The sequence below is a fragment of the Giraffa tippelskirchi genome, chromosome 14, assembly GCF_054371585.1.
Source record: "Giraffa tippelskirchi isolate mGirTip1 chromosome 14, T2T-mGirTip1v1.2.pri, whole genome shotgun sequence".
Lineage (NCBI taxonomy): Eukaryota > Metazoa > Chordata > Mammalia > Artiodactyla > Giraffidae > Giraffa > Giraffa tippelskirchi.
The window spans coordinates 34,646,144-34,673,518 of record NC_137288.1 but is presented as its reverse complement, the minus strand read 5'-3'; the positions used below and the strand labels follow the sequence as shown (position 1 = coordinate 34,673,518).

The window sequence follows — 27,375 nt, the reverse complement described above, 5'->3', positions numbered from 1 at the left end:
TGCTCTTTTCACCAGATCCAAAGCAAGGCAACTTCCCCACTGCTTATGATCCCCATTAACCACTCCCAAGACTGCCTTCACCATGCTGACATATGCTTACTGCCTAACCTTACCCATGATCGCCACCCACCTGGCTACTTCCACTTAGTTTAATGTTTCTGAGGTTCCTCTGAGATGTATGTACCTTCCATGTATGTTCTATGTATCTTTCATTTTGTTTTATTGCTGAATAGCAATCACTGTATACATATACCACATTTAGCATATCCATTCACCAGTTGCCAGACATCTGGACTGTTTCCACCTTTCGGGTGTTGTGAACAATGCTCCTATGAAAGTTTATACACAACTTGCTATATGAAGATATTCTCAGGTTTTTTTTCCACCTAGGAGTGGAATCACTGGGGCATGTGGTACTCTTATGTATAATTTTTAAAGAATCTTTTAAATCAACTTCCAAAGTGGCTGCACCATTTCACATACCCATCAGAAATGTAGATCAGGGTTCTAATTTCTCATCTCACCAACACTTGCTATTTTCAGTCTTATTACAGTCATTATAGTGGGTGTGAGGAGCTTTCTCATTGTGGTTCTGATTTGCATTTCCCTAGTGACTAATGATGTTGAACATCTTTTCATGCTATAGTTGACCATTTAAATATTTTCTTTGGTAAAATGCCTATTCCACTCTTTTGTCCATTTAAAATTTGATTATTAGTTTTATTAAGTTATAAGAGTTGTTTATATATTCTGAATACAATTCTTTTATCAGATACACAATTTGCAACTCTTTTTTGCCCGGGGGGATAGTTTTTTTTTTTTTCCCTTAATACGGTTATTTTTAAAAAAGATACAAACTTCAAAGTGAAGTTTCCTTGTGGTACATTAACAGACCAATCATGATTCACTTCGTTTCAAAATATTATGTAAGTACTTTTAAAAAGCAACTTTAAACTTTTATTTTAGACTACTTGGAAAATGTAGATAAAGCACAAAATAGGATAGTAAATTCCAGAGACAATCTTCCGTAACATTATTCGCTTCCAGCCTTTTGGTTCTTTCTGTGAACATACCTTTATTTAAAAAATAAAAAGTATAAACATTAGCTTCATCATTCCAACTCTTGGCTGGCAAGCAAGACTTTACAAAAACCTCTGAATGATTCAAGTAGAAAATTTATTATGTCTATGAGTGACAGAGGACCAGGCTGCGTCTTCTCTAGATTAAGGGACAGCAAGGTACTGGAATTAGTGCCAAGGAGGAGTGGTTCCCAGGGGGGCACAAGTGGAAGGGCCCCTCTCAACACCACGCGGGAGACACTGCCCCAGTTACCCGAGTTGCGGGGGGCCACGGCTGTTCAGTACCCCCAAGGCCTGGCTGCCTCTTCCGGCTGTGCCGGTCTGGGGCCTCCCTCTCACCGCCCACCCTGGGTCCAGAACCTCCTGCATCCCTCGCGCCGGCCGCAGAGCTCAGCACGGCCGGACCGAGGGGCCGCTGACCGTCCTCCAGCTCTGAGTCCTCCGCCGCTCGCGGGTCAGGAGCAGCCCTGGGCTCGGCCCGGGGTCGGTCCGCGGATCTCGTCGGCGCGGTGAGGGCACCGTCCTTTCCTCCCACCCCGCGATCTGCTCGACGTGAAACGACCCGAGTTGTGCTTCACTTGGGGCGGCGGGGGCGGCCCCTTTGTCCGTGCCCAGATTCAGGTGGAGACCACCGGACCGGACGGCACGGCCGAGCTCGTCGCAGCCCCAGCCTCTCGCCCAGGGACCCCTCGCTCCAGGGCCCGGGTTCCGCGCGTCCCCGCGGGTCGAGCCGGCAGGGGGCAGAGGCGCGGAAGGGCCGGAACCTCCAGGGCCCCGAGGGAAGCGCCGCGGCCCCGGGGTGGGCTCGCCGCAGGGGCGGGGGCGGCGCATCCGGGTGAGCGCGCGGCGCCCCCGCCTCCCCCGCGCAGCCGCACGGGCCGCCGCCGCCGCGAGCACGCCGCGCGCGCGGGGAGGACCGCGCCCAAGCGGCCTGCGCGGGTGGCCCTGCGGCCCCGGCCCGCCGCGCTGAGGCGGCCCCGAGCGAGCGGCAGCGGCGGCGGCATGTGGGGCGGCCCGGAGTAGCGCGCCGAGCCCGCGAGGCCCGGCGCGGAGGCGGGGGCGGGCGCAGCGGAGGCGGGGCCCGCGCCGGGCCCGCCCGCCCGCCGGGGGAGCCGCCGGCAGTGGCCGAGAAGGCGGCGCGGCGGACGGCGGCCCGAGAATAGCGCCCGCGCTGCGGCCCGCGGGACCGCGCCGCGACCGCCGGGGCCGGCCCCGAGGAGCGCCCGCTGCCGCCGCCGCCGCCGCGCGCGGAGCGAGGTGAGTGTCCGCCCGCGCCCGGGCCGTCCCGGAGCCGCGGCCGCTGGCGCGGGGCGGGCGGAGGCGGAGAGGCCCGGCCGCGTCCGCGTCTCCCGTCCCTTTGTGGCCGGCGCGGCCGTGGCCGGGGCGCGGGCGCGCGAGGCGCGGGGTCCGGGTCGGGGACTCGGGGGCTGCTGGACACGCGGCGTCTCTGGTTGGCAGCTGCGGCGAGCAGCGAGTTTCCGTCCTAGTTTGACATTGAGTTGGGACCGTTTTTCTTTAGAAGACGGAAGTTTGTTTTATTGACCAAAAAATACAGCTAAATATGGCCCCTGGTTCGGTCCGGCGGTGTGGTACTTGGAGCCGCGGTGCCAGGCTGACCCTCGCCTGGCCGGCGCGACGGAGGAGGGGAGGACACGCGGGCGGCCGGAGGTGGGGGCTTCCCGGCCCTCTACCCGCGAAGAGGACCCGGCCCTGAATTAGCAAATGTCTGTGGATGGGAAGTAGCGGGCTTTAGGTAATGTGGCAACGCTTCCTGGAAGAATGAATGAATGAAATGTCATTTACTCATCCATAATGAATACAAAGCCCATTTTAAGATTTGCCAGGAATTGTGATGATTTGCAGTGTCATTGCCTTTCTTACCTGGTCAACCTTGCTACGTGAACCTCCCCCCTCCTCCGAACTTATGACCTTGGCCTCATTCACAGAGCCACTCAGCTAACCAAGCGAGCTTGGTATTTTCTGGCAAGTGTGGGCGATGGTCAGAGTAGTCTTTGTGACTGTGAAGTGTTTCTAGAGGGCAGAGACGATACTTTATGCTTAATACAATGACCTGTAACAATTCTTGCCAAGAACCCTGAGAGGCTGGAGGTGGGGTGGGGTGGTGGGGTGGGTATTTTGTCCTCCTTTCACAAATGAAGAAGTTGAGGCCCTGAGAAATTGTAACTTCCCAGGTCACAAGCTAAAGCAGGAGAGCTGGAATTCACACCTAGGTCTTATTACAAGGGCTCTTAACATCACATCTGTATCTAGACCTAGATTGGCCATTATGGTAGCCACTAACCACATGTGGCTATTTAAATTAATTTAAATTGAAGTTTTGAAAATTCATGAGCCACATTACACGTGTTCAGTAGCCACGTGTGACCAGTGGCTACTGTTGAACTAGTCTAAGACCATATATCCATTTGTTTATTCAGTAAATATTTATTGAGTGCTATCCGTGTATAAGGCACAGTTTTTTAAGTCCTAAGTGACTTAGCAGCAGCAGCAGCAGGTATACCGTGGTGAATAAGAGGCAAAATGTCCTTGGCTTTATGGAGCTTGCATTTTACATGATAGTTTGAGGGATGTTTTCTGTGGTACCTTCACTGCTTTGCTAATTCGGTGTGGTTTGTGATCCAGCAGCATCTCTGTCGCCTGAGAGTTTGGAAGAAATGCTGAATCTCAGGTCACAAACCACATCAGCTGAATGAGTATCTGTTAAAATGATTTAGCAGGTCACAGGTGATACAGATAACAGATCTCAAGTGATTTGATTTCACACTGAAGGCCTTATTCAGAACACCAGTGATAACTGGGTTTAGCAAACGTCCTGATGGATTGTTTGGTAGGACTCCTAAGCCAACTTTGAAAGGCTTGGGAACACTCCTCATTTACACAGATACTTGTTAAATGCCTGGCTCCTGCCTTAGAGTCAGCTTTTATGAGAGCAAAGAGGCTGTCTTCCGTTTCTGTGTCTTTTCTAGCCGTGTATTCCCAAAGACTTTACAGTGCCTGTAAACAGTAGGCACTCAATAAATGCTTGTTGCGTATATTAATGAGCCTATTCTGAAGTCAAAACTAGTTAATTCCAAGCAGTTTCAGGCCAAGTAATTTTCAGGGCATCAGGTAAGAGCATAACACCAGAAGCAAAATGAGGGTGGACCTACATACAGCTTTTCAGCTCCAAGCCCCTAGCTACCCTGACCTAAGCTTCATTTCCTGGTTTACTTGCGTGCCCCATCTCTTTCTCTTTTTAATAATATAATATTTATAAATCTGAATCTTAATTGTATGTTGATACCATATATATATGCATGTGTGTGTGTGTATGTATCTTTTGATTTTAAACTAAATTCCAGACTGTATTTGGATTTCGCCAATTTTTCCATTAATACCCTCTTTCTGTTCCAGGCTCCAGGCACCACATTGCATTTCAAGTCATGTCTCCTCAGTCTTTGGTCTGTGGCAGTTTCTCAGGTTTTCTTGTTTTGTATAACCTTGGTAGCTTTGAGGAGTACTGTCCTGGCTGTCTTCAGTGGACAGCTTTCCATAGACCAGATAGGATCATCAGTTCTGGGCAAAGCTTCTCATATTCAGGAAAGTAAGGCTATGACAGGAACAGCTCTTACTTGTTTGTTTATGTAATATATGAATCTGTTATGCTTCTGTAACAACCTGTAACTGTAGTACTTTGTTTTCAGTAGCAGATTCTTGGGATAGGTTCTTAATTGGTTGAGATTCAAAAGAGTGTTAATAACATTGCAAATGTGAACCCCTGTTTTAAAATATACTGTTTTTATTTTTATGATGGGTTGAGAACTGGGCTGAGGTGGAGCAAGGAAAAAGGAGGGATGTGCTGAAAGAGGTAGCCGGTCAGAGAGGGACCAAGCTGCATGGAGGGACAGATAATGGAGGAAAGAAGACAGGCAGCTGCATAGAAGAGGACTAGGAGTAAGTACCTACTGTGGGTTCATTGACTCAGTTAATATGTACTAGACAGTTACTGTGTATCAGATCCAGTGCTGCTAGGTTCTCAAGATGACTGGAGTGAGACAGCATTAGATGAACCTGCAGGTAAATACATGATAATTACAACTTGTGCTGGTTGCTAGAAAGAAAAGGTGAAGGATGCCGGAGAGACTGGGGCGGGGGGTCGGGGGGGGTGGGGGGAGTGGATGGAGCTGCTGCTTTTGGTTGGCTGGGTTGGTGAAGAAGTCTTCCTTCAGTAAGTGACATTTGCATTCCTCGCTCTGGCTTTTGGGAGCCTTCCATTGTTACCCCACACTGCTTATTCATCTTTTTTGTTATTTCACAATGCACACGTCCCTTTCTCCATAGGTACTGTGCTTATTTTTAGCTCCGCATCTTTATATGTGATTTCTTCTTCCCAGGATGTCCCCCTCTCCACTTCCACTTGTGGAAGTACTGTCTCTTGTTCAAGGATTTGCTCAAATCCCATCTCCTTTATGAAGTCTTTCACTGTTGAGTTATGCCTGTGTTTGTCTTGCTACTTGAGTGTATGGTGCTTGAGGGTAGGCGTAATGTTTTACATTTATAACTATGCATCCTCAGTCGACCACAAAGCCAAGGTTGATAAGGGGTTGTTACAAAGGTAGACCTATTCTGAAGTGTTGACATTTGGGTAATGAATCTTAGAGCAGTGAGTGAAGGTCCAGTTTTGGGCTTTTTTAAATTAAACTTTTTTGTGTGTGGCGTAGTTGCAGATCCACATGGATTTACAAGAAATAATCTAGAAAGATCCCATGTACCCTTTACCCAGTTGCTCCCAGTGGTATCATGTAAAACTGTAGTGCAGTATCAGCCACTGTGACGGTGTCATTGATGCAGTCAAGATAGAGAACATTTCCAACACTGCATGGTTTCTGCATGTTCTTTTATAACCATACCCTCTTCCCTCCCAACTCTATCCACTCCTTAAGGCCTGACAATCACTAATCTGTTCATTTCTATAATTTTGTCATTTCAAAAATGTTTTATACATGGAATCATATAGTAAGTACCTTTTAGAATTCACCTCTCCCTCCTACCCTCCAGCATAATTCTCTGGAGACTAAGAGAAGTACTGTGTATATCAATAGTTGCTTCCTTTTTATTGCTGAGTGCTGCTGCTAAGTCGCTTCAGTCGTGTCCGACTCTGTGCGACCCCATAGACGGAAACCCACCAGGCTCCCCCGTCCCTGGGATTCTCCAGGCAAGAACACTGGAGTGGGTTGCCATTTCCTTCTCCAGTGCGTGAAAGTGAAAAGTGAAAGTGAAGTCGCTCAGTCGTGTCCGACTCTTAGCGACCCCATGGACTGCAGCCCGCCAGGCTCCTCCATCCATGGGATTTTCCAGGCAAGAGTACTGGAGTGGGTTGCCATTGCCTTCTCCGTAGTGTTTCATAATATGGATGTACTTTTTGATTCTTATAAACATTTTCCTGTTGAAGGGCATCTGGTTGTTTCCGGTTTTGGCTATTGTAACACTGTTGGTTGAAAAGACAACATTTTCCTCCATGGAATTGTTTTTGTATCTGCAAAAAAATCAGTTGAGTATATGTGTGTGAGTCTGTTACTAGGTTCTTTATTCTGTTCTATTGATCTATGTGTCTGTCCCTCCTCCAGTATTATAGTCTTGGTTACCATGGGATATAATAAGTCTTAAGTAGATGTAGAATGATTCCTCCCACTTCAGTCTTCTTTTTCAAAGTTGTATTAGCTTTTCATTCCTTTGCCTATCCATATAAATTGTAGAATAATCTTGTTTATATTTACAAAAAAATCTTACTGGAATTTGGATAGGAATTGCATTAAACCTGTATATCATTTGGGGGGAAAAACTATGTTGTCTCTTCTAATCTATGAACATGGTATGTCTTTCCACTTATTTAGATCTTTGATTTCTTTAATCAGCATTGTGTAGTTTTGTCATACAAGTCTATGTTTTGTTAAATTTTCTTGGGTTTTTGTTAGACTTATGTATAAGTATTTGTATTTTGAGCAACTGCTGTTTAAAATTTTGGGGGATCCATGTGTTCATTGCTAGTATAGAGACATATTATTATAACTTCCTTATGTTGATCTTCTATGCTACAGTCTTGCTGAACCCGTGTATTAGTTTAGGAGTTTTTTGGTAGATTCCTTGAGATTTTCTAAATAGACAACCATGTCTTGTCTACATAGGGACAGTTTTATTTCTTCCTTTTCCATCTATGTGCTGTTTATTTTCTCTTCTTATTGATACTGGCTAAAACTTCCAGTACTGTGTTTAAGAAGAATAGTAAGAGAAGACATCTTTGCCTTGTCCCTGATCTTAGGGAGAAAGCATTCAGTCTTTCGCTATGTTTTGGGTCAGTCTCATCCAGTCCATAGTGATGCCAATGGCTAGAAATGACCGAGGGCATTCACCTGGGCCTCTGGTAAGACCCCGCCCAGACTCTTCCCCTTTTGGAGCCAGGGTTGTGTCTGGACTGGCCCTGGTGGTTCTTACCATGATTGTAAGACACACCTCAGTGAAAACCATCAAGGAACTTGGAAAGGAAAAGGTTTATTACTTACAGGTCCTGGAGGAGGGTGCATGGCCCGCCTGAAGCCTCACAGTGGGATTGCGGGTAGAGAGTGCTGACTGGGCTTCTGCTTTCACTGTGGTTGATGCTGAGGTTCCTGGGGTTTTGTGGGTTCTCTGTTGGTGAATGTAAAATGTAAGAGCAAGAATTAGGACACAGGAAGGGAAAAGCAAACCGTCAAATGGTCAGTTATCTAATCTACACAGTTCTCTTAAAGAAAAAACCAAAAAACCGAATTTTATGGGTGAGGTGGCCTGGCTGTTTATCTTGTATATCTGGCAGTGTATTTATTCAAGATGGATGTCTTCAGATGCAATCTGAAGCTTAATGCTAGGCATTTATATTGTATAACCAAAAAAGCTGATTGTTGGGCATTTATGCTACACACTGTTAAGTTTAGTGTTAACTGTAGGGTTTTTATAGATGCTCTTCACCACGTTGAGGAAGTTCCTTTTTATTCCTGTCTTTCTGAGAGTTTTTGTCATGAATAGGTGTTGAATTTCTTTAAGTGCTTTTTGTGCATTGACTTTTATGGTCATGTAATTTTTCTTCTTTAGCCTATTGATATGATGGATTAATTTGACTGATTTTTAATTGAGCCAGCCTTGCATTCCTGGGATAAATCCCACTTGGTTTTTTATCTCTTTTGTATGTTGTTTAATTCTAGTTACTAATGATTTGTAAAGGACTTTTTGGCTTTATGTTCATGGGGGCTTTTAGCACTGTAAATTTTCCTCTAAGCACTGTTTTAGTTGTGTCTCATGAATTTTGTTATGTTGTATTCTTATTTTCTCTCAGTTCAATGTATGTATTTATTTCCCTTGAAACTTTTTTGACCCATGGACTATTTAGAAGTATGTTGTTTAGCTTCCAGGTGTTTGGAGATGGTACTATTTTCTTTCTGATTTTGGTTTCTACTTTGATCCTGTTGTGGTTGGAGAACAAACTCTGTATGTTTCAGTTCTTTTAAATTTGTTTTGGCTTGTTTTATGACTCAGAGTATGCTCCATCTTGGTATATGTTCTGTGGACACTTGACTAGAATGTTTTTTCTGCTGTTGGAGTGTTTTATAAATGTTCATTAGATCCTGTTGGTTGATGGTGTTGAGTTCCTCTGTACCTTCCTGCTTACGTGTTGTGTCAGCTCTTGAGAGAGGAGTATTGAAGTCTCCAACTATATTTTTGGATTTGTCTGTTTCTTTTTTATTTTTTTAACGTTGACCATTTTTAAAGTGTGTATTGAATTTGTTGCAGTATTGCTTCTGTTTTATGTTTTGGTCTTTTGGCCCCGAGGTATGTGGGATCTTCGCTCTCTTACCAAGGACTGAACCTGCACCCTCTGCATTGGAAGGTAAAGTCTTAACTGTTGGACTGCCAGGGAAGGCCCTTGTCTGTTTCTCCTTTTAGGTTACATCAGTTTTTAGCTTAACATATTCTGCAGTTCTCTGGTGCATACACATTAGGGTGGCTGTGTTTTCTTGGTGGCTTTACCCTTTCTGTCACTGGATGACGTCTTTCTCTGTCTCTAGTAATTCTCTTTGCTCTGAATTTTACTTTGATATTAACATAGCCACTATTCTTTTTTCTTCTTTTATTGCTTTCCTTTTATTGTTTGGATGATATATCCTTTTCCATTCTTTTACTTTCAACCTGCCTAAACTGTTTTGTTTGAATTGTGTCCTGTAGACAGTGTATAGTAGGGTCGTTTTTCTTTAACTGGTTTTAGCTATCTTTGTCTTTTTCATTGAGGCATTTAGACCATTTACATTGAATGTAATTATTGATGTTAGAACTTAAGTCTGACATTTAACTTTTTGTTTATTCCCTCCATTTTTTTGTTTCTCTGAGTATTGCCCCCCTCCTGCTCTGCCCCCAGCTTCCTGTGGGTTACTTGAGCTTTTTTTTTAAGAATTCCATTTTAATTTATCTATACTGTTTTTGTGGAGAAGGAAATGGCAACCCATTCCAGTATTCTTGCCTAGAAAATCCCATAGACAGAGGAGCCTGGTAGGCTATAGTTCATGGAATCACAAAGAGTTGGACACAACTGAGCACATGGACACACACACATACTGTTTTTTTGAGTGTATTTCTTTGTATGTTTTTTTTTTTAATTAAAAATGTTTTTACTGGTATATTTTTTCTAAGTATTACATTATATATATGTAGCTAATCATTGTCTACTGGTGTCATCCTTTTACCTGTTCAAATGTGGCACAGAACCCTTACTTCCCTGTACATCTCTTTATCTGCCCTCATTTAATACAATTGTATACATTTCTTCTCAAAACATTTATAAGCACCCTAGACACTGTTATAGTTTTTGCTTTCACAAACATAAACGAGTAAACTCAAGGGAAGAAGGGAAACCTGTTTTTCTATATTTTTGCGTATGTGTTTTCTCCTGATGTCTCAAGATTCCTTCCCTTATTATTTCTTTTTTAAGAACTTCTTTAGCCTTTCTTAAGGGTATGTCTGCTGGTGACAGATTGTCTTAGTTTTTCTTCATTTGAGAATGACTCGATTTTGCTCTTTATTCCTGAAGGATATTTTCTTTGGGTATAGGACTATATGTTTTTTTTTTTTTCTTTTAATTTTTATTTATTTATTTTTGGCTGTGCTAGGTCTTCGTTGCTGTGTGGGCTTTCCTCTAGTTGCAGAGATCGGGACTACTCTCTAGTTGCGGAGCACGGGCTTCTATTGTGGTGGCTCCTCTTTGTTGTGGAGCATGGCTTCTAGGGCATTCGGGCTTCAATAGTTGTGGCACATGGGCTTAGTTGCTCCACAACATGTGGGATCTTCCCAGATCAGGGATGGAACCTGTGACTCCTGCGTTGGCAGGTGGATTCTTTACCATTAAGCCACCAGGGAAGCCCAGGATTCCATGTTGATCTTTTCTTTCAGCATTTAAAAGCTATTGTACCATTTACCTCTGACCTCTATGGTTTCTTCCTTCCTTCCTGTCTTTCTAAATTATAGCCTTTTTTATTCTACTGTTTTCTTGTTTTTGTTTTGTTTGGCCGTACCGTGCAGCATGGGATCCTAGCTCCCTGACCAGGGATCGAACCCATGCCCCCTGCACTGGAAGCATGGAGTCGTAACCACTGGACCACCAGGGAAGTCATACGGCTCCATGGTTTCTAATGAGAAACCCTCTGTTTGCAGGTTTTTCTCTGTATTTAAGTTATCATTTATCTCTCACCATCCTCAGGACTTTTTCTTTATTTCTAGTTTTCAGTTTAGTTGCAGTACATATTGGTTTGGATTTCTTTGGGTTTATCCTGTTTTCATTCACTCAACTCCCTGAACCTGTAGGTTTATGTCTTTTGCCAAATTCGGTAAGTTTTTGCTATTATTTCTTTTCTTTTTTAAAAATTATTTATCAAAAAAAAAAATTATTTATCTATTTATTTGGCTGTACCAGGTCTTAGTTGCAGCTCTTGGGATCTTAAATCTTGATTGCAGCATGCAGGATCTTTTTTTTTTTTTTTTTTACCCGTAGCATGCGGGATCTAGTTCCCTGACTAGGGATTGAAACCAGGCCCCCTGCATTGGGAGCTCAGAGTCTAGCCACTGGACCACCAGGGAAGTCCCACCATTATTTGAGTGCTTTTTCAGTCCACTCTCTTCTCTCTCTCTAAACTCTTAATTACTTAGATGTTAGATCTTTTCTTATGGTCCCACGGGTTCCTAAGGCTGACAGTCCTTCTCTAGTTTCTTTCCACTGTTCAGATTGAGTAATATCTATTGCTGTATCTTCTAGTTTTGTCCCTTCCATTCTGCTATTGAGTTCATCAACTTTTTATTTCAGTATTTCTCAGCTCTAAAATTTCCATTTTGTTCTTATTTGTATCTCCTCTTTCTTTGTTGAGGTTATTTATTTTAAATTTCAAGCATGCTTGAAATTTCTTGTTGAAGCATTTCTGTCATAGCTGCATTATAATCATTCTCAGATAATCCAGCTATCTCTGTCATTTTAGTGTTGGTGTCTGCTAATGTCTTTTTCGTTTAGTTTAAGGTCCTCCTGGCTTTTGGTATTGTGAGTGATTTTTTTTTTTTTAATTGAAACCTGGAAATTCTCACAATATGCTATGAAATTCTGGATCTTATTTAAGCCTTCATTTTAGCTGGCTTTTTTTTTTTTTTTGACACCTCTCCATCAGGAGTAGGGGGTGCCATGTGGTGCTGCCTTGTTACTGCCAGGTGTAGTAGAAGTACAGGCTCCCCGCTTGACTTCCCTTGACCTAAGAAGTAGAGTGTTTTGTTACGGCCAGGTGGGGTTAGAGGTCCAGGATTCTCAGGGAACATGGTGTGAAAGGGTGCCTTGTTACCAGCTGATGTAGATGAAAGCCTGGGCTCTCTACTTGGCCTTCTCAGCACCACTCCATTGTGGAGGGGGTTGGGGTGCCTTGTTACAGCTTGGTGAGTATATGGAAGTCTGAGCTTGTTGTAACTTACCTTTGTTGGCCTGGGTGGGCCACAGTTTTTTCTACGGTGTTTGTCTGAAGTAGAGTGACTTTTTTTTTCTCCCCCTAGAGTTTTCTGTCTTGCTAGGATGTCCCTTTTCTGGTCCTTTGGCTAGAGAGAGCAAGCTTTTGTTAGGCTCTTTTTTTTTATTTGGTCTGTGCCTGTTAGCATTTCCAGTTGGCCAGCTCCTTCAGCTCCAAGTCCAGGATATACGAGGCAAAGATAAGACCCAGGGTATTCGCCATTGTGTTGTTCTTCAGGGACTGAGGTTTTGCCTTCTCTCCTCATTTACGGGTTTTACTATGTTTGTTTCTTCCCCGAAGCAAATGTCCCTGATGACAAGTTTTTTAACATTTTCCTTTTGTCCTGGGCCAGTTCTTTTCTAACATATGTAAAAAATGTATTACAAGAAAAATGAAATAAAATATGTACAATATATAACTTCCAATTTTGTAGTTTTAGATTCAGTAGATGTAAAGGTCTATAACGTTGCTGTTCGAGTTTCTGAGTCTTTACTCAGTCTCTGTACTCACTCCTCGTGGAGTATGTACAAGCAGTTTGTTGTCTAAGGACCGCACTGACTAGCATTGCCTAGGGTATCACTACTTGATTCTTTTTGAAATCAGAAGTCAGTGATCAGTCATTCAGTTCAGGCTCTCCTCTGCCATTTTCCTTGTATTTCTGTAGGGACATCTTCAATGTGAAACCCTTTTAGTCCTTAAGGAGAAGGAATGTTTTAGGGCAGATGTAGCATTAGCAGTGAGAGTTCAGAGTGCATCTCTGATTTTACATGTCTTATTTCCCCTTTAACTTTTAGGGTTCTTATAAAATGTCTTAAGTTATAGAATAAATTCTTATGTGTGTTTATAAGAATCCTTTACAGTCATTGTAACTTTAATGTTACATGGAGAATGTATGATTGTTTTGGGTTCTGTAAAGATGTCTAAGCATAGGTTTCTGGTATGTAGTCTTTTGGTCGACAACCTTAGCTATAGGACAAACACTGAGGGACACTAGATAAAGCCTTCTGGGGAGCCTTGAAGTGCAAACCGTTCCTTAGGTTTAGATGTCATGGTTTTTGCTGGATTTTTGTGTCCTCGGCAGTTATGACTTCCTTTTTGTTAAAAAAAAAAAAAGTTTTAAGTATCAGTTTAGTTATAAAAAGAAGTAGAATTTGCATTTGTTGGTAAAGCCACATGCTAAGTTATTGAATTGGTCTTTGGAAATTGTACATTGCAGTTTATAATTTATTGTTTCTCTTAAGGTTAAAGAGTGAGTGAAATTTTCTAGTAATCTCATTTTTCCACTCTTGGAATTAGGGAGTTATCAATAAACATTTTACTAGTATTTACAAGTCCGTGTGCAGGTGTTGTAGAGGGTGAAGTGAGATCTGAGTGCTTCAGAGAGAAGTCCATATTCTGCTCATAGTCAGACTGCAGAATTAGTTTTAATTATTTTAAGTGTTTCCATGCAAAGAGAACACATCCTAATGAAATAGGACTGTTGCAAGGACAGCAGGCATGAGAATTTCACCTTTTACCCAGAATCAGGGGCATGAGAGAACAAAGACAGCTTTGCCACTCAGCATGGAGAAGGGTTGCAAGATGGTCTCTGATGTGAAACTTGGGAGGGGGGTGAGAAAGGAGAGGGACGAAGAAGATGGTTAATGGTAGACGTCTTTGCTTGGTAGGGCGTCTTTGTGCAGAGCTGGAGCCCTACGACAAGCAGCCTCTGGCGCATTTCAGGGCTTGAACTGTAAGGACGCCCCGGAGAGAAAGGGGCTTGGTGGTAGGAGCTTTTGACTGGAAATGCTCTGAGTTGGAGGAAGGGGTGCGGTGCTGGCGGCTTACCAGCCAGTGTTGATGAGCTGCTGTTGCGGGCTCTCACCTCACGAGGGGAAGCTTGGGGAGTATCAGGGGAACAGCAAGTTGATTGAGATAGACTGGGATGTAGGCTGTTGACAGCTGGAGACGGTGCTACAAAACACACACGGGGCACAATGCTTGCAGCACTGCTCAGTGCCAGGCACTACTCTAAGTGCTCTATGTATACTAATTCATTTAATCTGTTGTTTTGTCTGTTACTTCGTTTTCATTGTAATTCATCTAGTAACAGAGCCTGGAGGTGAATACTCTTTTCATTATCCCATCGTACAGATGAAGGATGAAGGGACTACAGCCCAGGGAAGTTGGTGAAGCTGGGGTCTGCACTCATCCCTGTTTCTGTGCCTTTACATGACAGTCTGGCTCCAGAGTTGATGGTCTTAACCAGTAAACTCTCGGTAGTCTGCCTGATTAGGATAGTGCAGACAAGAATGCCAAGCAGAAGAAGATCGCATTATTTGGAGAACAGTAGAGAGCCATTGATTTTGATGGGACTGTTTATTGACATCAGAATTCAACTTTGATATGTGTGTAGTTGGGTAATTTTTATTTTCAGACCAGAGATAGGACCTGAGGCTAATGCATCAGTTAGTTGACCATGTGTACAGGAACATATAGGTGCATTTTCAGAGGTGGAATCAGTTGTTCTTGTCAGTGAGTGAAGGAAAGAGAGAAGTCAGTCACTGGACCTCTAGATCATTAACCTCTAGATGGACCTCTGTCATCATTAACAGAAATGCAAAAAGATGGGAGAGTTTGTCTGAGGATAGTTGCTGAGTGTGTCTTGAGACACATTCAGCTGCAGGTGCCAGAGAGGGACTCCTGAAACTGTCCTGCGGGCATCATAATTGTGGAGCTTGATCTTGGCAGGAGAGGTCAGTTCTGGAGGTACAGATGAGCGTGAGCAGCATGGAGATAATGAAAACAGGGAATGGAAGAGAGGGCTGAGAAACGAACCCAAGGGGATGCTTACATTTGGGACTTCAGAGAAGGAAAGAGCCTTTTACATCATCACTGAGCAAATATTTATTGTCTGCTAAGTGCCAGATACTGTAAATACACAGTGAACAAAAAAACATGATCTCTGTGCTTGTTGATCATACAATCTAATGGGATAGAGAAAAATAAAGATAATTAAGTGAATTATGAGAGTTTTCAAAACAAACTAAATGATGGGGAAATAACGTTCCAGTTGAGATCCAGATGTCAGAAAAGATTTAAGTACAGAGAGTGGGGGCCAGAGGGTTCCAGGTAACAAGAATGGTGTGTGCAGAAGTCAGGCAGCAGAAGAGAGCTCACCCTAAGGAACTGAAAGATCAGTGTAGCTGAAGGGCCACTGGTGCAATGGAAAGGAAGGTGAGATACAGGGAGAGAAATCGGTGTTGGGTGATAGGACGATGGATGTTAATCCCAGTGCTGTTGGAAGGCTTTGAGCAGGAGAGAGCTCTGTTTCAGATTTTAGGCAGATCACCCTGCTGCAGTGGGGAGCGTGGTTTTGAGCAGGAGGCAGGATGGGTGGAAGAGAGGCGTGGAAACCAGTGAGGAGACTTGCAGGAGGCCTGGGCTGCAGTGGTGGTGGTGGGTGTGTGTGAGGCCGAGGACGGCGCTAGTGTTTCTCTCAGCAGGTGGCCCGGGCCCTCCTTGGCCTTCCCCTTCATGCTGCTTTTATCTCTGTCACGTTATGTCGTGTTGACGCTCAGTTTATCCATCTGTATTCCCTCTAGACTGTGACCTCCTAAGCAGAGGTAGGGACCTTCAGTTATTGGTCTCTTAAGTGAGCGGTAATGCTGAATACGAAGGTTCGCGTGTGAACCTTTGGAGGTGCAGGACTGTGGTTAGGTTTGGATTGAGTTTTTCCCTGAGAGACACTCTAAGGCCTGGGCTGGCCAGTGGCAGTGTTACGGGGAGAGCGTGCTCACTGTGGGGTCTGTATGGCACTCAGAGGTGTTTCCAGGTGCCCGATCACTGGAAGGTCAGGAGGAGAAACAGAACAAAGTCAGGAGAGCCATGGGGGCGGCCTTGTGAGGAGCGACTGTCCAGTGCTCGGTTTCCGGTGCTCTTGGGTGGAAGGACCCAGAGAGCCTCTCTGCGGTTCCAGCAGAGGTGACAGCAGAAATCCCATTACACGGTGAGAAGTGGTGGCCGCAAGGGGAGCCAATTCCCCAAGGAAGCGAGATGGGGGCAGCTGGGTGGGGTGACCTCTAGGACCGGGGTGGGGGGTGGGTAGCAGAGCCTGTGTGTAAGCAGTGGGGTGGCCTGTGAGAGAAGGGGCCCGCCCGGGGCTGACAGGGTAAGGAAGGAGGCGGCGGCTGCCTGGCAGAACAGGGCGCCTGGTCGGCCAGTCGTCAGCTCTAAGGACTTTGCTCTTTGGGTGTGCCCCACCTTCGGGCAGAGGGCTCTCTTTTCCCACAGAAGCCAGGAATCCTGATCTTTTTAAGTGAAAAGTCCTGATTTTTCAGTAATGACAGTTCATTTTTTTTTTAGAATCTTGTTTTATTGGGGAGAGACCAAGCCATCACCTCTGACAGTTACCTCAGGAGAAAGGGCTGGTGAGTCTGAGAGACAGGAGGAAAGTGTGTGGAACAAGGCTTCTGAGGCTGTAGGAGGGGAAGCAGTCAAGTGTGCCAAGGAAGAGCCACGGCCCTTGAGGGTGGGGAGGGCTCTGAGTGGAGCAGAGGGCTGTGAGTCTCGGGAAGAGAGACTGTGGAGTCAGGGCTGGGGCTACCTGGTGTGGCCAAGGGGGTGTGCACGTATGGATGTGAGGTTGTGCACACGTGGGCGTGACATATGCACACGTGGTCAAGAGGGTGTGCACACATGGCTGGCCGGGCTGGTGAGGCGGGTTTACAGTGGACCTACTCAGCCTGTTGTCAGGACTTTCTCTGTAATGTTAATATCCTGGAAGTCGTAGCAGAATGAAACAGTGGTGCTGGCCTGGGGTTTGGACTGAAAAGCTGAAAGGTCCAGTGGGTGAGGGATTTTTTGTGTCAGGAGGGTGTTATTACAAAGGTTGTATGACTTCTAGGCTAGTAGCTGAGCATGTGGGAAGTGGGATGGGGGAAGAGGAAGTGGCTCAGGGGCGGGTGGAGAAGGGCAGGTTTGGAGGATTGAGGAGTGTGTGCACCAGATGGGGAGAGTGTGGCCAGGTGTGGTCTGTGTCTGGGTTTGGTTTGGGCTGAAGGATCGTGTAAGGTAGGGGCTTCCCTGGTGTCTCAGGCAGTAAGGAATCTGCCTCCAATGTAGGAGACCCAGGTTTGATCCCTGGGTCGGGAAGATCCCCTGGAGAAGAGAATGGCAACCCACTCCAGTATTCTTGCCTGGAGAATTTCATGGACAGTGGAGCCTGGCAGGCTACAATCCATGGGGTTGCAAAAGAGTTGGACACGACTGAGCACACACACGCATCATGTAAGATATCAATAGGCAGGTTGGTGTCAGGCTCTGAGACAGAAGACAGATCACAGGATAGAAGTTGATGAGGAAGACAGTGTTAGAAGGCAACTTGAGTGTTGCAAGCAACAGAAGATGGAGGGGTTGGAAGTGGGTAGTGAATCCAGTGCTGACTCAACCCATTGGGGAAGGTTAAGTGGTGTCTTGAAGATCAGTCTCAATATAAGGATACTTCGGGGGTGGGGCCTAAATGAAGCAACAGATTTTGACTAATCCACAGTTCAAGCTTAACAATTACAATACACTATTTTTAATAATATGGCAAATGTCTTACGTAGAATACTCTCATGTATAACAAAGAATGTAAAAAAATAACATGTAAGAAAGTTGGGACTGATCCATTTTCTTAGGGCAGACTGATGGGGTCCACTTGCGATTCACTTTACCAACACTGTCGGCGAGGCTTGATTGCCAGCCCTGACCTATTCTGTCCTCATTTCTTAGCAGCTCCCAGACTTTTGAGAAGTGGCAGTGACTAACCCAGTCAGGCTATCACCTGGACACCTAGAAATCCTTGCCTGTATCACTTTCTGCAAGGTCAGGGGCTCAGTGAAGGTCTCCAGATTTCCCTTAAACTTCCAGCAGTAGAAGACCATTGGCTGGCTTAGTAACTGGACCATAAGCCTATGGCAACAAGCTGCTGCCTGTTGACTTGGCACCCTCCAAACAAAACTAAACAAAAATGATTATAAATTTAGGGATGCTTTCTTCTCTCCATCTGATGTCCACATGTTCCTGCATAAAAATACTACTTGGAGAGTAATGAGACTAAAGTCATTTTTTTTTGCATTATTAAGTAATGGAAATTTTTTTTCTGAATAGAAGTTAACGTTTACATAGTAAAATATCCTGACAGGACCAAAAGTTATACAATGAAAAGTAATTCTTTCGCCCCAGTATTTTTTTTCACTTGCAGATAGAAGTCATAGATGTTTCTGGGTCAGATGAGAGTTGCCTTAGCTTTCTTTTTGTAAATTAGAATATTACAGAGAGACATAATAACTAAGCTGTAGGGGAAAGAAACTCCCAGTTGCATGTGATTTTCAGTAGGCATTTTTAAAAAGTTTAATTTGGGTTGTATTTAGAGAAATGAAAGAAGGTAAGAAGTGTGTATTTTGGAGAGAGAGGGTGCTGTGGAGACCTGGGAAAACAGGAGAGGTTTGGGAGAGAACTTAGAACACTGGATGTTAGATATAGAAGTTAGGATAGATATGTCAGAGCAGAAAGCAGCACAAAGTCACTTAGCATGGGTTTCTCTGAGCCCTGAAATTTAAAAACTTCTTTTCTTCACAGACTCAAAATGGGAGCTAAATACAGGAGCGAGATTCAGATTGGGCAGGAAGGTGGAAATAAGAAGATGGATCAAAGTAGCCTGGAATCTAGTGATGTAGAGTAGCATAGTAAAAGTAGAATTCCAGGAAAATTTGTTGAGGACTTTAAACCTAAAACAACCTATCTGGATAACTTATACTTTTCTCCTACCTTTGGATAATCTCTGCCCTTACGTGCTATGGGCTTCCCTGGTGGCTCCGACTGCAAAGAATCCACCTGCAGTGCAGGAGACCCAAGTTCAATCCCTGGGTTGGGACGATCCCCTGGAGAAGGGAATGGCAACCCACTCCAGTATTCTTGCCTGGAGAATTCCATGAACAGAGGAATCTGGTGGGCTACAGTCCATGGAGTCACAAAGAGTTAAACATGACTGAGTGAATAACACTTTCACTCAACTTTACATACTGTTGAGCTATAATAGAGTTTCATTATGAACATGAACCTTTTAAATGCTAAAGTGTGCAGAACTAGGGAAAAAGGTTTCCACCAGAGAAACAAAGAGGGGGGAGGTCTGCCCCTTTATATTTTTGTATCGAGATCAGCAGTGAACCTGAGGTAGACATATGCTGCTATAGTCTCAGCAAGATTATATAGGCAGGAAGTGGTAATTCTCCCAAAAGGAAATTAGGATGGATGCTAGACAGCTAAAAAGAAATGTCTCCTTTTCAATATCAAAATTTTTCATGATTTTCTTAAAGGGAGCCCTCATACATAGTTGGTGAGAATGTCAGTTGGTGGAAATGGAAAACAGTTTGGGGGTTCCTCAAAAGATTAAGGCTAGAACTACCATATGATCTACTCTCCCACTTCTGAGTATTTACCCAAAGAATTAAAACCACTAATTCAAAAAGTGGACATCACTCTACACGTGGACATTCACTCAAAAAGTGGACATTCACTCTACACATGGACATCACTCAAAAAGTGGACATTCACTCTACATGTGGACATCACCAGATGGTCAACACCGAAATCAGATTGATTATGTTCTTTGCAGCCAAAGATGGAGAAGCTCTATACAGTCAACAAAACAAGACCGGGAGCAGACTGTGGCTCGGATCATGAACTGCTTATTGCCAAATTCAGACTTAAATTGAAGAAAGTAGGGAAAACCACTAGACCATTCAGGTATGACCTAGAGCAAATCCCTTATGAGTATACAGTGGAAGTGACAAATAGATTTAAGGGACTAGACCTGATAGACAGAGTGCCTGATGAACTATGGACAGAGGTTCGTGACATTGTACAGGAGACAGGGATCAAGAAAATCCCCATGGAAAAGAAATGCAAAAAAGCAAAATGGCTGTCTGAGGAGGCCTTACAGATAGCTGGGAAGAGAAGAGAAGCGAAAAGCAAAGGAGAAAAGGAAAGATATTCCCATCTGAATGCAGAGTTCCAGAGAATAGCAAGGAGAGATAAGAAAGCCTTCCTCAGCGATCAATGCAAAGAAATAGAGGAAAACAACAGATTGGGAAAGACTAGAGACCTCTTCAAGAAAATTAGAGATACCAAAGGAACATTTCATGCAAAGATGGGCTCGATAAAGGACAGAAATGGTATGGACCTAACAGAAGCAGAAGATATTAAGAAGAGGTGACAAGAATACAGAAGAACTGTACAAAAAAGATCTTCACGACCCAGATAATCACGATGGTGTGATCACTCACCTAGAGCCAGACATCCTGGAATGTGAAGTCAAGTGGGCCTTAGAAATATACTACGAACAAAGCTAGTGGAGGTGATGGAATTCCAGTTGAGCTATTTCAAATCCTCAAAGGTGATGCTGCGAAAGTGCTGCACTCGATATGCCAGCAAATTTGGAAAACTCAGCAGTGGCCACAGGACTGGAAGAGGTTAGTCTTCGTTCCAATCCCAAAGAAAGGCAATGCCAAAGAATGCTCAAACTACCGCACAATTGCACTCATCTCACATGCTAGTAAAGTAATGCTCAAAATTCTCCAAGCCAGGCTTCAGCAATACGTGAACCGTGAACTTCCAGATGTTCAAGCTGGTTTTAGAAAAGTCAGAGGAACCAGAGATCAAATTGCCAATATCCGCTGGATCATCGAAAAAGCAAGAGAGTTCCAGAAAAACATCTATTTCTGCTTTATTGACTATGCCAAAGCCTTTGACTGTGTGGATCACAATAAACTGTGGAAAATTCTGAAAGAGATGGGAATACCAGACCATCTGACCTGTCTCTTGAGAAACCTGTATGCAGGTCAGGAAGCAACAGTTAGAACTGGACATGGAACAACAGACTGGTTCCAAATAGGAAAAGGAGTCCATCAAGGCTGTATATTGTCACCCTGCTTATTTAACTTATATGCAGAGTACATCATGAGAAACGCTGGGCTGGAAGAAACACAAGCTGGAATCAAGATTGCCGGGAGAAATATCAATAACCTCAGATATGCAGATGACACCACCCTTATGGCGGAGAGTGAAGAAGAACTAAAGAGCCTCTTGATGAAGGTGAAAGAGGAGAGTGAAAAAGTTGGCTTAAAGCTCAACGTTCAGAAAACTAAGATCATGGCATCTGGTCCCATCACTTCATGGCAAATAGATGGGGAAACAGTGGAAACAGTGTCAGACTTTATTTTTTTGGGCTCCAAAATCACTGCTGATGGTGACTGCAGCCATGAAATTAAAAGACGCTTACTCCTTGGAAAGAAGGTTATGGTCAACCTAGATAGCATATTGAAAAGCAGAGACATTACTTGGCCAACAAAAGTACGTCTAGTCAAGGCTATGGTTTTTCCAGTGGTCATGTATGGATGTGAGAGTTGGACGGTGAACAAAGCTGAGCGCCGCAGAATTGATGCTTTTGAACTGTGGTGTTGGAGAACACTCTTGAGAGTCCCTTGGACTGCAAGGAGATCCAATCAATCCATCCTAAAAGGGATCAATCCTGGATGTTCATTGGAAGGTCTGATGTTGAAGCTGAAACTCCAATACTTTGGCCACCTCATGCGAAGGGTTGACTCATTGGAAAAGACCCTAATGCTGGGTAGGATTGGGGGCGGGAGGAGAAGGGGACGACAGAGGATGAGATGGTTGGATGGCATCACCGACTCGATGGACATGGGTTTGGGTAGACTCCGGGAGTTGGTGATGGACAGAGAGGCCTGGCGTGCTGCAATTCATGGGGTCGCAAAGAGTCGGACACGACTGAGCGACTGAACTGAATTCAAAAAGATATATGCATGCCTACATTCATCGCAGCATTATGTACAATGGCCGAGAGATGAAAACAAATTGAATGCCCATCAGCAGCTGTGCAGATAAAGAGTATGTGGTATATAGACACAATGGATTGCTACTCAGCCATGAAGAAAATGACATCTTGCCATTTGCAGTAACATGGATGGACCTCGAGGGTATTATGCTAAGTGCAATAAGTCAGACTAAATACTGTTTGATTTCACTCATATGTGGAATCTAAAAAACACAGAAAACCAAAATAAATGAACAAAACAGACACGTTTATGCAGAGAACAGAGTGGTGGTTACCAGAGGGCAAAATGGATAAAGGAGATCAACTGTATGGTGACAGATAGAAGCTGAAATTTTGGTGGTGAGCACCCTGTAGGGTATATAGAGGTAGAGATACAATGTTATACACGTAAAATTTATGTTACAAACCATTGTTACCTCAGAAATGTTTTTGCAGTTCTTCCCATTGTAGTACCTTACTTGTAGGAGACAAATAATAGCTAGAATTTATTTAGTGCTTTGCTCAATACAGTTTATCCCGTCTGATATCAGCTCTTCACATGCTGCTTCCTTAATCATCACAAGAGTCTTGTAATGTGGGTAACCACTTGTGTGAACTTCCCTGATAAAACGTGCAAGAGCCAGGTACAAACCCAGGTAGTGTGTGCTGCCTCGCCTCTGTGCTGTTCAAAAAATTATGAATGAGTTAATGCTTTTAAATAAAATTGAGTTTTATTAACTTTATGTGCAGATTTTTAAAAGGTGATACCATATATCTCTCTCTTTCACGCACACACCACTTATATAATGTGTTCAGGAAGTTAGTGAGGGAGTTCTTCAGCTTCCCGAGGCTGCTTGGCTCTAGATTAGGAATCACTGGCTGTGCCTGTGTTGATGCGCAGTTCTCTCCCGGTCATGGCTTCTTGTCTCCTCACTGTGTGGCTGTCAGTGGCCCTGAGTAATCTAAGGCAGTCATAATAGTCCCATACCCCTTGCTAGGGACTGATTCAGAAATAGGCACGTTCCCCTTTTATGCTGAGGAAAGTGTGCAGACGCTTCTGGGAAAGACTTTTTTCCTTGTCCAAGGCATGGGGAAGAGGCCCATCTCTTTGTGTAGATGTTGTCAGATCTGACTATGAGGCTCTGAGCTGCTAAAGCGATCTTGTCATCAAACTCGAGGAAACCAGCTCTAGAACGTGGCTGAAAGAATTGCAGAGGAATGGAGCAGGAGTTGTTAGGCTAAGCCAATCCTGAATTCCGCCCTACCCCTGGAATAACAGCTATGTGAGCCAGTAATTTTCCTTACGTTTAAGCAGTTTGAGGTGTCATTTCTGTTCACTTGCAGCTAATGGCATCTCGGCAGATGTCATAATGCAGAATTGCAATGGGAAGAGATAACAAGATTCCTTCTGCTGGATGTTCAAAGTAAAACTATCGTGATACTGTTAAACCAGGCTGGTCTGCTAGCCTGGGAAGGAAGAAATAGCATCAATTAGAGTCAGAGGACCTGAGTTATAGTTTGTGCTTTGCCCTTAAGTACCTATGTCACGGGTTTCCCTGGGGGCTCAGTGGTAAAGAATCTGCCTGCAATGCAGGAGATGTGGGTGTGAGCCCTGGATTGAGAAGATCCCCTGGAGGAGGGCATGACAACCCACTCCAATATTCTTGCCTGGAGAATGCCATGGACAGAGGAGCCTGGCAGGCTACAGTCCATGGGGTGGGTCACAAAGAGGTGGACTCGACTGAAGCGATTGAGCATGCACGCACACACGCACGGATGTCACAGAACTAAATTTTCCTGTCAGCAGTGACAAGAAGTTGCCCTGAACAAGCTGCCAAGTACTTTCCATCTCAAACATCCTCTATTTTGGGGCCCATGAAAAGTATCTAGTTAAACTTAATTAGGAATTGAGGATTTTTTTTTTTAAACAGTGAGCCATCTTAGATTTCTGTCATAGTCTAGTAGCCCCGAGGCTCTGTGTTTCTGTGGCTTGTATGTACATAGCACCAGTAAAGTTTTTAACAGTGTTTTAAAAACTCTTCCACCCACCCCAACTCTCCAAGGGCTTAAAACCAGTAGCACTTTTATTTATTAAAAAATTTGTTGGAGTTTTTTTTAAGATTCTTCAGATTGTTCGTATCCCCGCCACCATCTCTCTTTCTCTTTAACATTTACTGTGGAATATTTCAAATATATGCACAAGTAGAATAGTATAATGAATTCCCATATATTCATCTTCTCACTTCAGTAATTACCAACATTTTGACAGTCTTAAAGCCGTAGCTTTTTAAGTGCTTATAGTTGGCTCTTCTAGTAGAGATTTTTCTTCCCAGCTAAACTTTGGAGCTAAATTAGGTCTCCCTTGCTTTAAGGTTTCAGTTGTCTGCATTTGTTTGTTTAATACTGTTTTTTAAGCATCAAAAGAAGTTATAGCACTGTGAAAACAAATCTTTCTGTTGGCAGCTGTGTCCAAACAATTATGACTGTTTAAGCATTTGTATTTGTACACGTCACGGTAGGATGAGTTATGCTGTACTAATGTACAGCCCCCAAATCTCAGTGGCTTATATATTAGTTGGCTGGGGACTCTGCCTTCTCCCTCTCTGGGAGCCAAGCTGAGGGAGCAGTTACTGTCTTAAGTGCTGCCAGCACTGTCACAGAAGGAAGAGAGCTGGCAAATTGTGCACTGTCTCTTAAAGCTTCTTTGCGTCATTTTTGTTCACATATCAGGGGCCAGAGCAAGTTATATGGCTAACCCATATTTTGAGGGGATGGAAAATTGCAAACCTACCAGCTGCCTGCCAAGGGAACCAGAAGTATTTAGTGGATAGCACTAAATGATTATCACAGTATTGAGACAAATAGAAAATCTCTTCTGCCTTTCAGCTTTATATGTAACAGCTTACGCTTCAAAACTTGTTTCCTCTCATGGAACAAGTATAGGTCATGATATTAAAATTAACCTCATTGTTTTCTTAGCTCTTGTTTATTTAAAAGCTACTTTCAGACAAGTTATTTAGGAAAAGTCCTCAAGAGAGGAAATTCCAGTTTTGAGATCAGATCCCTGGCTGTTTCTGGAAAAGACAGATTTTCTGTGTCTCTCAGCTGATGTGGTGGGTCAGGGGATGGGCAGGGTAACTGTAGCCTCTCAGGTGATATGGTGGGTCAGGGAATGGGCAGGATAGTTGTAGGTGCTTCACTTCTCTTTAGAGGAAGACCTTTCCCTCATCTTTTAAAAAGTAACATTTTGGATTTGAATTCTGACATGGGTAAAATCCTGGTTCAGACCCCTAGAATGTTTCAACTGGGGTTCAGGATTTTATATCAGATCTCTTTTGTTTATGTCTTTTGCTAGATTCTGACCATGCCATATGAGTCCTGTCAGTCATAGCACCAGCCATATTTATATCATCTTCTGGAAGAAACTGTGTGATCCCCTCCAGTCTCTGCTCCAAGGTGCTCTTGGTTGGTCATGATTTTATAGCCTTCAGGAATGTGCACCAGACCAAGGCAAGGCAGCAAGGCTTCCATGAGGCCTGGCTTGAAAAGATAAGTGAGACCAGCTAGCTCCTCTCTATTCTGGAGGATTTAACCTCCAAGACTGAGTCAGAGGCTCTGAGCCTATTACAAAGCCAGAATAGAGTAGAAAAGAGACTAGATCAATTCTAGCCGCCGAGGGTCTTTGCATTTCTGCTTCTGTGTGCCTAGCTCTCTGGTCACTTCTGTTTTGCTTGGCTTGGGAGTCCTGGGTTCCTTGCATATCCTGTAGGATAGAATTAGTTAGGAGTATTTGTCCCAAAGACCCAGAACAAGAGTAGCTGGGGCAAGAAAAGCTGTTCTCTCTCGGGTCCAAGTCCGGGCATAGACAGCTCTTGGTAGGCGTGGCAGCTCCATGGGTCTCTGGGACCTTGGTGGCTCCAGCTCTCTTCTCTGCCTTCCCGGGGTCTAGTCTTCATCCTCGTGGCCTGAGCTGTCACATTCATATTCCACAAAGCAGGATGGAGGAAGAATAGAAGAGGATGCATGTTGTCGTTGTTCAGTTGCTAAGATGTGTCTGACCCCATGGACTGCAGCACGCCAGGCTTCCCTGTCCTTCACCATCTCCCGGCTTTTGCTCAGATTCATGTCCATTGAATTGGTGATGTTGTCTAACCATCTCATCCTTTGTTGCCCCCTTCTCCTGCCCTCAGCTCCAGTCCTTTTTGGACACCTCAGGAAAGGTGCACAAGACTTCTTATATCAGCTAGAACTTCACTGCAGGGAGACTGGGAAAGGTATCCATACTCTAGCTGTCCATGTGCCTTGCAAAAAATGGGGGTTCTGTAACTGCAGAAGGCGACTCAAACAGTGGACCCCTCACGATCTGCTTAGTGTATCTTGAAAGTAAACTCTGTTGCTTAAGGCTGTCATGATGCCTTGGTATGAAAGGCAAGTAAGTCACCTCTCAGAATGTCCTTTCGTTTCATGCCTATTTGTCCCTATTCCACTAATTGTTTCAGCTAAACTAAACAAAGATTCATGTGTCTGTTTACTAAAACGTTTTTTAATCATCATCCCACTTCAAGTACCGTCCTGGGTATTGAGAAAACACAAAAATGGAGTAATAATGTGACTCCTGCCCTGAAGGAGCTCACAATTTGGCAGAGAGAGATGTAAGTGAATAGTAGCACTGTTGTGTGATAAATGCAGTAATGAAGATCCTTGTTGAAGATAGGAAGTATACTGACTAGAATGGCAGAGAGGACTGCTGGCTGCATCATCCCGCTTTTTTCTTCCGTCAAGATACAGGAAATGAAGGCCGGCACCCTCGCCCTAACTAAGTGCTACCATGGTAGGGGCACCATCTGTGCAAATTCAGATACTCTTTCCTGTAAGAACTTCCCAGTGCTTTCCTGTTAGTGTGCAGAGTTAAAGGTTTTTAAAAGCAAAGAAAGTAAAGAGCAATATATATACACAGTTTATAATATACATATTTCTGTATGTACAGTGCTTTATGTCATATAGCCTTCTCACTACAAACCTCAGTTATCCAGAAATCCAGTTACCTAGTTTTAGCAAAACTAAGATTTCTTTTGGACATTATCTATGTGATAGTCTTTGTTTGTTGTGATGGTGTTTTTGTTTTACTTTAAATCTTCTTACTTACCTTTTGCCTGCCTCTCTCTATCTTTGATCGGAATTAGTGGTGCTCCAGGGAATACACAGTAATCTTAGGCTGAAATGGAATTTTTATACAAAAAAATTCAGATCAGTTAAAGTGCTGTCAGCTTATCAGATAAAGGGGATAACTTGAGATTAATACAGCATTGCTCCTGCAGCCTATCTCATGGGATCTGGAAATAGCTGTTTTTCAGACCTCTTCTCTGAAACGGTGTTTTCT

At 44.0% G+C, this 27,375-nt stretch overlaps 1 protein-coding gene across 2 annotated transcripts in view; it reads left to right on the top strand.

Moving 5' to 3' along the window:
* Positions 1-2,183: 2,183 nt before the first annotated feature.
* The window catches only part of GALNT1 (polypeptide N-acetylgalactosaminyltransferase 1), a 118,310-nt gene continuing 93,118 nt past the window's right edge, over positions 2,184-27,375 (top strand). Inside the window, exon 1 of one of the 2 annotated variants that reach the window (XM_081562427.1) lies at positions 2,184-2,336. The gene's annotated coding sequence lies outside the window, so the exon portion shown is untranslated. The remainder of the gene's footprint in view (positions 2,337-27,375) is intronic. The other variant, XM_081562428.1, reaches the window with a different exon arrangement.